A 13,313-nucleotide genomic window follows, 5' to 3' on the forward strand; every position below is an offset into this window, starting at 1 on the left:
CGCTTCCTAAAGATGTTTATTGAATCCCGGTGGGGGGAAAACCCGACGTTTTAGGCGTTTGGAAAAGTCTTCACCTCATCTTGCATGCATGTGAATTGTTTTCTCGGGAAATGACAGTTACGGTCTACATTTGGTGCGAAGCTAGACCCTGAGAAATTGATGCGTAAAGGATTGAATAAGTTCTGAGGGTGATTCAGGTTTCCATGCATCTCTCTTTCCAGGTCATGTAGCATTTTTCCCGCCCCCAGTTTTACTTAGGCATTTAATATCCCAGAGGCCGCTTTTGGCATGGGGTTTGTGCGCGCCGCGGTGGGGACACGACACAAGCCAAAAATTATTCGCCCGACATCTTGCCAAATCTTGTTAGTGAGAATTAACCACCGAGCGGGGGAATTACAGGACTCGCTCGCGGCCCCGGTAGCAGCGGGGTCGGGCCTTCCATTCTGGGTCTCCCCTGGAAGCACGACCCAAGCAGCGACGGCCGCCGCGGGGTCCTTCCCGCCCCAAACTCGGCCTTCCGCTCCGCCTTTGTTACTAGCAGAGCGGTTCCCTGGAGCTCTCATCTCCGGGCCCCCAGGACCCCTCCTCCACTCCCCAGCCGGGCCTCGGGAGGGCCCCCCCCCCCCCCGCCGCTTCCGAGGCCTACCACCCGCGCTCCCCTCCTACTGCGCCGCGAATCCCCTGATACCCGGGCTCAGGTCAAGTAGGGGATCTTCCTTTTACCTCGGATTACAAAATGGCTCAGCACGGCACTGCACTGATCCGGTTTCTACTTAGCATTTAATATTTTGTTCATATATTTTTTTGCAATAAATTTTGTTTTAAAAAGCACTGCATTTTTGATCACTTTTCGGTGCCTCCGAAATTTTAACGCCCACGGCACGCTGCTGCTAATCGGAGGGGGCCACAACTGCGCACCTACCGAGGCCTCGGGGAGGCAGGCCCTTGGGCGCCAGGCACTCCGGGTGGGGAGGTCAGCAGCCAAAGGCTCACTGCGTGACCTCTCCGTTGGGGAGGGGTTTGTACTTCCTCCTGAGGGCAAAGGGGGCCTGTGTCCGGTTTCTCATTTGCTGAGCGGCAGCAAGGCTCTGTCTAAACACTCGCTCTCACTGGTACACCAGGAGTGTGCGCCCTTTCCAAGAAGCCGCCCAAGTCCCGGAGCTCCGGGGCGGCCCAGGAACCCGGCTTTGCCCGGCCCGCTGACTGAGCGCTCTCCCGGCCTCAAGAAACGCGACACTTTTATAAGGGATTGGACGAGATTTCTCTTGGAGGAGCCTCTCAGTCGGATGCAGGTCTTGGCTAATGTCACACGTGTCGCAGGAGCTGGGGAGCCGTCCCTGGGCCACACTGGCCGCGCTCAGCTAGCCTTTGTTTCCCCTACCCGACCCCCGCCCAGCGCTCACGTGGCCGGTAAATAACCGTCAAATCCGGGGGGGGGGGGGGGGGGGGGTGGGGAGGAAAATGCCCAAGGACAAAGGCTTGCTTTCTGCACCTGACAGTAATCCGTGGTGGCGAAGCCCATAAATCCCGCAGGCAATTCACAAGGAAGGTGGTGTGGGCGGGCATGTATGTGTGTGTGTGTGTGTGTGTGTGTGTCCACGTCTGCGTCCCCGCGCCTGCGCGCCCGCACCCTGGAGGGGAGCCGCAGCTTCGGACTTAATGTATTTAAGCCAGCAGCAGCTTTAATTGCGAATGCGAATGCCTGATTTTTGAGAGACTAATAAAAAAAAAATTCTTTCCTCAACTTGGGAAATTCCGGAGCCTTCAGGCGTGTGAATTTCAGCAGATGAAATTTAGATTTTGTATTTATCCGGTTCTCTGTAAGCACCCTAGATAATTTTTTTTTCATTTTTAATTTTTGGTATTGTAAGTGTGCCGGCCATTTGGTACACGGTGAAATGAATGCAATGTGAGAGCTATCTGATACCGGCTATAGAGACGTCAAAACTCCTCTCCAATTAATGTGCAGGCTGGGAGTGGGAAACAATCAGTTTACAAAGGAACCTCGGGAAACAGCTTGTCAATAAGGTAGATCTTGGAGAAAACAAAGGCGTGTGGCAGGAAGACATTGTTTGAATGTCATTTCAAAGTTAATTTAATTAAGGAAGCCATATCTGCAGGAGTTGGTGTGGGATTGCCCAAGGAGAGAGATTTTATTTATAGTCAGCAGTAACCCTCCGGGTGAAAATACTTTAAAAATTCGCTGTGACATGTAAATCCAATCTCTCTTTCATCAGACAGTCCTTAGACCGACCTTATTAGTCCCTGGCAGACCTGGCAAAACCCCTGCTCTTGTTTAAGAACATTTCTTTCCAATTAGGTTGTTGTGTGATCTGGGAATTTAAAGCCCAGAGTAGGATCCCCAGAGAGGACTATGGCTTCTATTCTGGTTTCGATGCCAACCTCTGACTCACTGCCCTGTCCCAAGGTGCCTGAATAAAACTTGCCTGAAAACCCATTAATGAATTAATCAAGGTGGCATTGGAAAGAAAGGGTCTGTGGATTCCTCTTTCCTGAGCAGAGAAGTTACCTTGCTCATTACTCTCTCACTTGGAACGGAAATGATCTGCTTTGCAAGGACCTGTTGGTTAGGCTTCCTACATCAGCTGATTGGGAAGCTTCTCCTCTGGCAGTGAGAACGCTCAAAAGGACTGGAAAGCTGTCTTCATGCTCCTCAAAGCAGAAAAGTGTGTGCCCCCTGCATGTTCTTAGGCAACATACACAAATGGAATTGAGGCATGTCTGTCCTTCCCTGCCCACCTCTGCTCATCAAGTCAGAACTTAAAAGCAATGGAATGTTCTTCAGCATTTGGACTGAACATCAGCAAGCAATGTCAAAAACATAGCCTCAAGTTTTAGACCTGACTTTGTCACATTTACTTTCTATGCATAATACTATAGCACTTGCTAATGATTTAAAATGCTAGGTTTCTAACCTTAGGGTCTCTGAAGAAAGGTTTCAATACATTGCTTGGTTCATTAATCTATTTGAAAACTATTCAATCCAGGCTACGCTACCATGTAGCTTTGTGATCTTGGGCAAGACAATCTCCATGGGTCTCAGTTTCCTCATCTGCAAATGGAAGAGTTGAGGCAGGGCAGTTTTTAAGGTCTAGTCCATTTCCCACCCTGTGTGAATGCACAAGAGAGCCTCCTGTCAACCCCAAGCCCAAACCTCAGCAGCCTTCTCCTTTCCCTCCCCAGAGCCTGGCACACTAAATGCCCAAGACCAGGAACAGTCTCTAACTCCTATCTGGCCCTCTTTTGCTCATGGAGAGCAAAGTTGGTAGTTTTTATTTAGATGTTTTTTGTCAAGTGCTAATATCCCAAGTAGCTTGATAACATTTATTCAACAAACACATGAAATAAGGTGGGGGAAACAAACTTATCCAAAATACTGACTGTAATTTCAAAGAGTTTATAATTCAGTCGGGCTACTCAGGGTGTGAATGTCACCGTACGTTATTGCAAGGATCTAATAAATATCATTAGGGAAAAACAAATAAAATGCCAGGGGGATTCAGAAAAGAAAGGGATTGCACAGTGCTGCGGGATTAGGGAAATGGAAGGAAAAGGACAGTGCGAATAAAATGAATTTCATCTACTTAAATGTTATCCTTGACTTCTCTGTTAGGTCCTTTTTTTTCTTTTTTAACTTTTATCCCACCTCTGACATTCATTCTGTCCTTGTGCCTTACATCTTTTCCTTTCATTTGTTAACCTCTCTCTTCCCCAGTGGTTTTGCCTGCTAAAAATAGATGAGCGATTGGTCTGAAGCTACAAGAGAGCCAAGATGATGCAAAAACTCTGTAGAAAATCTATGCCTTGGACAGTGAGCTGACCTTAGATGCCAGGTAACCTAAGTGTGGGCCTGACTCTAGTGACAGTGACGTCATCGCAAGCAAGTCAGTTGTTCTAGATCTTAATTTTACCATCTATAAAACTAGGAAAAATAATGTAATACTTACTTTTTTTTTTTTTTTAGGACAACAAAATATCAAAATCACCTTCCTAAGGACCCAGCCTTGGTGAACATATTTGCCTAATCAAATGTCGAGTACACGCTCAGAAAAGATTTTTGGACTTATGAAATTATTTCTATAAAAATTCTTACCAAGAGGTAAACATGAAATCACATTTGTTTATATATTTTGTAAATCTTCTTTAATCGAAAGCAATCAGAACAGCCCCAAATTAAGACTATCACAGAAAATCTTGGACTTTGGGGCATTATTCATTAGAGAAACAGTAAAAACAAAACAAAACAAAACAACCAAGAAAACCTATGTCATTCTACCTACTTTCTACCATAGTTGCTACCTTAGCTCCAGATCATCATTATCCACTGATACCCCACATTCAATCTGCAGACGGTCCTGGGCATGGTCCTTCCTGCCCAGTAAGTGTGGGGAGTGTGTGTCCTTACTATTAGATGTTTATGCTATTCTTTGCTTCCATGTTTTGGCTTCATTGAGGTTTTATTTGTGTAACAGTTGGTTAACTCTCATCAAAACTGTAGGAGATGAAAAAAATCTTTCCTCTACCCTCTTAGGTTTGTACCTGGGGCTTGCAAATTAAACTGACAAAGATAGGTTAACAAGAGAAAAAGCATTTAATTTTAATTGATGTTAGTTGGGGTTTTTTGTTGTTGTTCTTGTTTATTTTGGGTTTTGTTTTGTGGGTTTGTTTTTTTTTTTTTTTTTTTACCTGCACAGGGGCTTCACAGAAAAATGAAAACCAAAGAAGTGGTTAAACTTAAGAACTTCAATGCCATTTTAACAAAGGGTAATAAATTGTAGAAAAATGACTAGACAAAGGGTGGTTCGGCTTCTAGGGCTGATAAGTTATGGAAAGACAACTAGGAAATCTATGGGAGGAAACTAACGTTAGATAAAGATTGTTTATTAAGATTTGTACAGACTCATCTTGGTGCCATCTCTGTCTCTGGTGGTTAAGGATTGTTCTCCCCTTCCTTATATGGAAGGAGCCACCCGCACAAAGGAAATTTATGTGCTACTTTTAGGCAGATGGGAAAGGGAACAGAGAGCTCTTCTTATGTCTGTTTTTTTTTTTTTTTTCAATTGCCTTCAGCTCAAAACAATCCTTATGCCAAAGTGGCATATTTGGGGATGCTGTATCCTGATTCCCTTGATAACCGTATCACAGCTTGAGCAGGTACTGGGTAGTGCAAGGAAGGGTATCAGAGTTTCAATTTGAGCTTTGCTTGAGTGACAAACCGGTCCCACTTAGCCAATCAGTGGCTTTAGAAACCCTTAATCATTTAGAAACCCTTAAGTCCTTATTTCTGAGTTTTCAGGTAGACAGAAGGGAGAGGCCAAGAACCAACAACTCATGAATGAAAAATTTCCACCTTTAATTACCAATTTTAGCAGAAAGCAAAAGGCCTTTGACAGTGCAGGAGATTGATCGGTTCACTCCAGTTGAAATCATCGTTTTCTGGGGTCAGGGCATGAACAGCCTCTCCCAGCTGGATAGGATGCTCAGATTACCAGCCCTGCAAAGGAACCAAGGGAGAAGCAGAGGCAAGGGGGAGCAAAAGGTCTCTGCTCTCTCCCTCAAGCTTCTCCGTGGGCTGGAGTCCCCAGAAGCTCTTGCAGAATGACAGCCCCACCTGCCCACGCACCCTGGTCACGACACTGCCTCCATGTTCTGCACCAGGAGCTGCCCCTCCTACAGTGCAAATTCTCCTCCATACAATCTAATCTGCTGCTTAATCCAATTTTTGTTTTTTAAAAGAAATGATTTGGGCCAGCCGGCATCAACCTACAAAAGGAAAACAGCTAAACCTGCTCTATTCTTTTCCAGATAAGAATTGTCTCTCTCTCTCTACCTTTTCAGCTGCGATTAGCATAACAATCCCCAGGGGTTTGCTCACTGAGGGAAATACCCAGGGTTCTCTTTAAGCAGTGGTTAATTACATCCTGCTATTTATCCCATTGATTAGAGGTTAACTAATTTGCACCCAGCCAACTCCGTTTTTAATCTAATCTATTTCTCTTTTTCCCCAGACTCCTGGTGTCCTGCATCCTGTCTGTCACACAGTCTTCAACCTCCCTACCAAGGAAAAAGGTAATGAGAACGGTCTTCTCCTCCAAGGACCAAAGGGCCCTTTTCAAAGCCCATCTGGATGCCCCTGCCTTGAACCTGAGCTATATCCTCTCCAGACCTGGCTTTCGTTTGGTGCAGTGGAAAAAGACACAGGCTTTGGAGCCAGACAAATGTGGGTTTTGTGTGCTAACTTGGTCATTTAGCCACCTGGGGAACTTTGGATGAGTTCTGACCTTTACTTTCCACATCCTCTCAATGGGAGTGTTACTAAATGCTTAGGCTAATTTGGGAGAGTGTCGTTCTTCAAAATTTATTCCCTTTCTTTTCGAGAATTTTTTAAGCTGGGAGATGCCTGTGAGGCAGCATTTCTTTTCTAAATTTTTTTTTTAATGTTTATTTTTGAGAGAGAGAGAGAGAGTGGGGCAGAGAGAGAGGGAGACACAGAATCCGAAGCAGGCTCCAGGCTCCGAGCTGTCAGCCCAGAGCCCGACGCGGGGCTCGAACTCCCGAACCGCGAGATCATGACCTGAGCCGAAGTCAGACGCTCAACCGACTGAGCCACTCAGGCGCCCCAGCTTTTCTGATTCATACATCAGAATCAGAGGTGCAACTGGCAAAACTCCAGGTGCGTTGAAAAGCCCGGGTAGGTACAGTGTCGTCAGGCCAGGCTACTGAGCTGGCCCAGCTGTTAAGCCAGGTGTTTGCCCATCGGCCAATGTGCCACAAAAGGCCCCTGGATCCTTTCTGCTGCGTCCCGCTACCCTGGACTGCTCCGTGCTCCCCCCTCCCATCCCCCTCCATATGTCTCCACCAACCCACGGATCCCCACACACATCTCACTGTATCAGTGAGAACTTCTGTGACCCCTTCAGCAAGAAAGGCAACCCTTCCGGCTTCTGGCTTCCTCCAGTCCTTGCTGCCTTGCACTCATTTCTTTCTTACTGTTTTCTGCACGGTACTTCTCCTTCCACCAAGAAATGTGAGAAGTGCTCTTGATGAAACGGTAGCCTCCAATTCTACTCCTGGGCAAAGTATCTGTCTTAGTTTGTTCAGGCTGCTATAACAAAATAGCACAGACAGAGCGGCTGAGACAACAGACATTCATTTCTCAGAGTTCTGGAGGCTGGGGATTCTGCCCAAGATCACCATGCCGGCAGATCTGGGGTCTGGTGGGGACCCGTTTTCTGGCTTCCAGGTGGCTGTCTTTCCATGGCATCATAACCCGGTAGAGAAGGAGGACACAAGCTCTGGCCTGTCTCTACTTACAAGGACAATTCATGAGGGCTCCACCCTCAAGACCTAATCACCCCCCAGAGCCCCACCTCTCGGGAGTACCATCACCCTGGGAATTAGGGTTTCAACATCTGAAGTTTGAGGAGACACAAACATTCAGTCTGCAGCAAGCTTCCCGCTTCCAGCCGGGGTTTTCCTGATTTTCAATGGCAGAATTAAACTCATCTTAGACATTGCAGCAAATTCACACGAAAGCCCCTGTCCATATCGTGAATGGCAACACTGCAAGCTCTGTGCTTGAACCCTGATGAAACTCCTACAATCCTCAGGCGGAGCTCTATGCAGAACAAGTGCCGAGGCTCCTTGTATCGCCCCCCCTCCCCCCTCCTGTCTCCCTCTCCCCCTCCCCCCAGCGCCACCTCTGTGTTTCATTTGTGCTCCTTACGGTCTTTCACACACCCTGCAGGATTCACCTGCTCCAGCACACCATCACTCTTGCTGGCTTCTCTGCCCACCATTTCCTGCACCTTTTATGTGGTTTTGATGTTTGCAGCCGGGGGACCCAGGACCACAGCTCAGGTGCCTGGAGAGACCCATCCAGACCCTTAGCCTCCAGCTAGTCCACGGGGCCAACTTCTCCTTGGACCCCTGTAGCCTGAGCAACTGTCCAAAGCTCCAGGCAGTTTCCAATCCCGCCCTGAAGAGGCGTGTGCTTTGCAGGAACTTCTGACCAAACTAGCTGCTTCCGCTCAGCTGAGGCGCACAAAGGCAGTCACATTGAAACAGGCTTATGTGTGTAGATGGCTGTGCAGAGCAGAACCCGAGCTAAAGGGTATACTTCCTGGCCTGAGGCATAAACACCACATATACTTTTTTTTTCTCCTTTCATAAGGGATATTTTTCAGGCTTGTAATGAAGTGTGGTCAGAATGTATTCGCTTCTAGAATATTAAGCCAGGCAGAGGTTTTTTTCCTTTTTTCTCTTTTATACATGTGAATAAAAGTGGAGTAAACAGAGCATACTGATAAATATTTTACACAAATGTCAGTGGATGTAATTCTAGAGCAGACATTTTTCTGGGGGATTTGGTGTTGGTTTAAAAGGAAAGGCAGGAGATCAGACTAGGTACCTTTAGCAGTAGCTTCACAGAGTTTGGGTTGGGAAAAGCACAGAAATGGTTTTTTAAATTTTCAGGATTTCCACTTGGAAGTTACCAAGGTTGAAAAATACCAAACTGCGGAATGCTAAAACTGTAGATTCTTTTGGTCTTCCTTACGAGGACCCCTGTTTCTGTGCCTGCTCTCCACGTGGCTGAAGAATCAAGAAAAAATGTTGTGCGGGACACTTGGGTGGCTCAGACGGTTAAGTGGCTGCCTTTGGCTCAGTTCACGATCTCACGGTTCATGGGATTGAGCCCCACATCAGGCTCTTTGCTTGGTTCAGATCCTCTGCTTCAGATCCTCTCTCTCCCTCTCTCTCTCTGTCCCTCCCCTGCTCATGCTCTCAATCTCTCAAAAAAAAAAAAAAAAAGTTGCAGATGGGCTTAACCCTTCCCTGTAGGGCAGCTCTGACAGAGGCCTTTTCCTGTATGAAATTCCCCAAGATTTCAGAAGATAAGATGTGTGTGTGTATCTCTGTGCGTGGGCACAAATACATATATGCACACGCATACCTGTGTGCACGTGTTTGTATATACATACACATCTGCACAAGTGTGTGTATATACATTTTTTTTTTCTTCTTGAAACACCCATTTCCAACCTCCCTGTCCCTACCTGGGCTCATTTTTGTAAAACCTCCTTGTTCTGTCCCCACCCTTGCAATTCAAAGGGGCTTTCTTCCTCTTCTGTTGTATGTGTTAACTCCTGCTCGCTTGTGATAAGATGTATTCAAATTCAGTGCTCGCAAAATTCAGAGACCGATTTTATTCCACCTCCAGTCTGGGTTTTCCCACGTGTCGGTGCTTCTTGAGTTAGTTACCGCTCTGGAAGGTCAGCAGCAATCACTGGGTGATGATTGATGCGGGGTGCTTGGGGGTGGACAGGGAGGATCAGGGAGGATCCAGGAGTGAGCCGTCTTGCATTTCGTTCTCATCATTGCAGAGGAGAATAGTAGTTGTTCAAATGAGGCCCCGAGAAGAAGGGCCTGGACTCCTACCTGGCCAGTGCCTCAAGGTCAGCTCGTGCCTGTCATCAGGGAGGGTCTGTGTCTGTCTCTCTGAATCCCTCCTGTGCTTCTTCTAGTTCTGTTGTGTGGGGGTTTTTTTAAGTTTATTTATTTATTTTGAGACAGACCGAGACGGTATGAGGGGAGGGGCAGAGAGAGAGAGGGAGAGAGAGAATCCCAAGCAGGTTCCTCACTGTCAGCACAGAGTCCGGCATGGGGCTCGAACTCATGAAACCACGAGATCATGACCTGAGGTGAAACCAAGAGTCAGTCACTGAACCAACTGAGCCAGACAGGTGCCCCCACTTGTAGTCCTATTTTGAAAGGACTGAGCAACCTCTTCTGCCTACTTCTTGGATGGGGCTCCTTTCTGAACATGACTCCATGTCAAATACCCTGCCAGGGTGTAGACCACAATGAGCACCCAGAAAATGGGGACCTGCTTTAGTCAGCTTGGGCTGCTATAAGAAAGGACACAGACACAGACACAGTGGCTTAACCAGCAGGAATTTATTTTCTCGGTTCTGGAGGCCCGAAGTCCAAGATCAAGGTACCGGCAGGGGTGGTTCCTTCTGAGGCCTCTCCCCTTGGTTCATGGGTGGCTGGCTTCTCTCTGTGTCCTCACAGTGGCCTTTCTTACTTTCCTCTTCTTATAAGGACACCAATCATATTGGATTAGGGCCCACCCTTATGACTTCATCTTAACTTAATTATCTCTTCAAAAACCCCATCTCCAAATACATACATCATATCCTGAGGTACGGGGAGTTAGGATTTTAACGTATGAATTTTGGTGACACAACAGAGCTGCTGTTAACTCTTCCCAGAAACAGGCTTGAAATCTTCAATATCATTCTTCTTGACACTCTCCCCAGGAGGTAGTTCTGTGTGGCTGAGAGAACTCAGGTTCTAGAATCAGCCGGAACTGGATTTGAATCCCAGATTGGTCCTTTCTAGCTGTGTGCCCTTAGGTCGGTTACTTAATGTTTCTGAGTTCCAGTTTCCTCTGCTGACAAATGGGACACAACCCACACACCTTAGGAGCAGCCCAAGGATTCAATATAATGACGTAAAAGAGCCTGGCATGCTACCTGGTTCAAGACGCATGTCTCCTACCTTACCTCTTGACTCATTCACTTCTCTGAGGTCCCCAAGCACATGCCCATCTAGAGATCAGACAGGTACATTTATTTCTGACCAAGAGAGCAATTGCCTGCTGGGTCAATAGCTTATGCGCCCCTCAGGATATCTCAGAACCTCAAGGGAAGGATCTTTGTCTCCTGGGGCCCCGCGCTGTTCCTGGATCCCACATGCACAGCTGAACCTGCTTTGTGCTCCTGGACCTTCCCTCCAGCAGCTCCTTCCCCTGCTGGGCTGGGGGTGGGGGAGGGCTAGGGAGCCTCAACTCCAAGGGTGCTTGTCCCAGGGCAGGCAAGGGGAGGGCAGAGGTCTCCTGGTGGAGAGGCCAACGTGGCCACAGAAAGAAATCGAAATGCTCGAGCCTTGGATTGGGGCCAAGGCAAATCTGCTTGTACTAGGTTGTCAGATTCCAGGGATGAGCAGTTTCCCAGGCTGTGGAAGGTGACCTATGGCTTGTCAGGAGAGCCAGAAGCAATTGCTAAGAGCAGTTGAGGAGAGTGAGGGCGACAAGGGAGAGTGCCAGATTCGCTGGGAGAGCTTGGCTCTCCTTGCTTTAGAAGGCAGTGTATGGAGGACATCCCTGAAGATAGAGAAGGAGTTTCTAGATCAGAAGGCATGTTGCAGGGCTGCTGGAATCAGCACTTTCCAAGTACCACCCCCCCCCCCGCCACCCCCACCCCCCACCCGTTTCTCCCACGCTCTCCTGCTCTGTGGTCGGGGCTCTGGTGGGCAGCATTTCCTGGCCGAGGAACCGGGGGAGAGAAGAGGTCAGCCCTGGGAAGAGCATTGCCTGGGCGCAAGGCAGCCCATTGGTGGCGGTTTTCTCTCTTGCCTCTCTTTTGCCTGTTCCTGCCCTTCCTAGCCTAGTTCCTAACTTCTCCAGAAGGTGCTGAAATGGGAAAGTTGACAGAGAAGCAACTAGGATATGCTTGGCAAGGGTAGGAACTGTGTTAGAGTTATTTGGGTACTGTGTCCTTAAAAGTACCCCCTTTCTTGGGGTGCCTGGGTGGCTCAGTCCGTTGAGCGTCAGACTTCAGCTCAGGTCCTGATCTCAAGGTTCGTGAGTTCCAGCCCCGCATTGGTCTCTGTGCTGACAGCTCAGAACCTGGAGCCTGCTTCCGATTCTGTGTCTCCCTCTCTCTCTGCCCTCCCCTGCTCATGCTCTCTCTCTCTCTCAAAAAGTAAATAAACATTGGAAAAAAATTAAAAATAAAAAAGTACCCCCTTTCTTCCCAATGCAGCAGAAAAGAGACAAAGGTTGGGTAAACACTGGTCATTCCATAGCCCAAGCGTCTGCCGGAAGCTCCGCTGGGGAGCGGGGAAGAGAAGTGGTGCACAGGCAGAGGAATCCCCAGCCCTCTCCCTACATCCATGAAGACGCAGATGTCTCTTGGCCCAACCATCTCCCACCAAAACGGGTGGTGCGTCCACAGCCTTTTCCCCACACTGCTGCGGGATTAACTTTCTTAAACACAGCTCCGATCGTACCTCTTGATTTTAAACGTCTGATGACTCTATTGCTGGCCACGTTCAAGGAGTCTACCCCGAAACATCTGCTTCCTCTCCCAACATCTTTGACCCTTTGTCCGGAGTCACCCTTTGCCCTGTGTCTTCCTTGGATGTGCTCTGTATTTTCTCTCCTGAGCGCTTTGGCTCACACGTGTCCTTCTCCCGGGTCTCTCCAGACAGCCGAAAGAAGCGCGCGCCCCGCTCTGCGCATGCGTGGACGAATTTGCACGCTGTGTGATTCCCGGTCCGCTCCCACCCGGGCCTCATGGAACCCATCGTGGGTCTGTTTGACGGTCACCCCACATCCGAGTGATGCAAAACGAGAACAGTAACCCGTCTCAAGAAGAGACTTCAAACTTCCCTTTTGAGTCAACTGGAAATTTGGACAAAACTTCTGTTGACATTATATCTGCCCCTTTCACTTTCGGTTCACGGAGACGCACTGACATTTCTGAAAGGATGTGGCTCTTCCTAGTGTGGCAAACGATACATTCATGCCTATGCACTTACAGGGATGGTCTTTGTTCCTTGTCATGATCAAATGCTCTGTTTTCTTGACTCTCCAGCCAAAAGTAATCCTCTTTTCTTTTCAACTCTTTCAGCACTCCATTTTTTCTTGATTCAGTTAACAAACACGCAGGCATTGTTATTCTACCAGGCACTGTTATTTGTACCGGGTGGTGGTGGTCAGCAGGACCAATTTATTGGTCAATAAATTACGATGAAAACCCCTGACTTCGTGGAGCTTGTATTATCTACAGGTAGACAGGCCCCAAACACAAAAAGCTAACATGTATAGTATGTTACAGGTTGACAGGTCATGGAGAATAAAACAGGGATAGAGCTACGGAGTGTGGGAGGATGGTAAAGCTTTTATTTATTTATTTTTATTTTTTTTTCAACGTTTATTTATTTATTTGGTACACAGAGAGACAGAGCATGAACGGGGGAGGGGCAGAGAGAGAGGGAGACACAGAATCGGAAACAGGCTCCAGGCTCCGAGCCATCAGCCCAGAGCCTGACGCGGGGCTCGAACTCCCGGACCGCGAGATCGTGACCTGGCTGAAGTCGGACGCTTAACCGACTGCGCCACCCAGGCGCCCCTGGTAAAGCTTTTAAATAAGAAGGTTTTGTAAACTAGACCTAAGCTGGTTTGTATCTGCTCAGTTCTCAGGTTCTTTTTGGCAGATGATGGT

The 13,313-nt window shown here is 47.9% G+C and overlaps 1 long non-coding RNA gene across 2 annotated transcripts; it reads left to right on the forward strand.

The window, feature by feature from the left end:
• The first annotated feature begins 1,039 nt into the window (after positions 1-1,039).
• Positions 1,040-12,998, forward strand: LOC115511846. 2 transcript variants are annotated; one of them, XR_003968206.1, is made up of 5 exons: positions 1,040-1,410; positions 3,737-3,854; positions 3,986-4,120; positions 6,030-6,090; positions 12,294-12,998. It is a non-coding gene; the product is annotated as an uncharacterized LOC115511846 (long non-coding RNA). The 2 variants fall into 2 exon arrangements; XR_003968208.1 differs by lacking the exon at positions 3,737-3,854.
• The last annotated feature ends 315 nt before the right edge of the window (positions 12,999-13,313 follow it).

The sequence above is a fragment of the Lynx canadensis genome, chromosome B1 (assembly GCF_007474595.2).
Source record: "Lynx canadensis isolate LIC74 chromosome B1, mLynCan4.pri.v2, whole genome shotgun sequence".
Lineage (NCBI taxonomy): Eukaryota > Metazoa > Chordata > Mammalia > Carnivora > Felidae > Lynx > Lynx canadensis.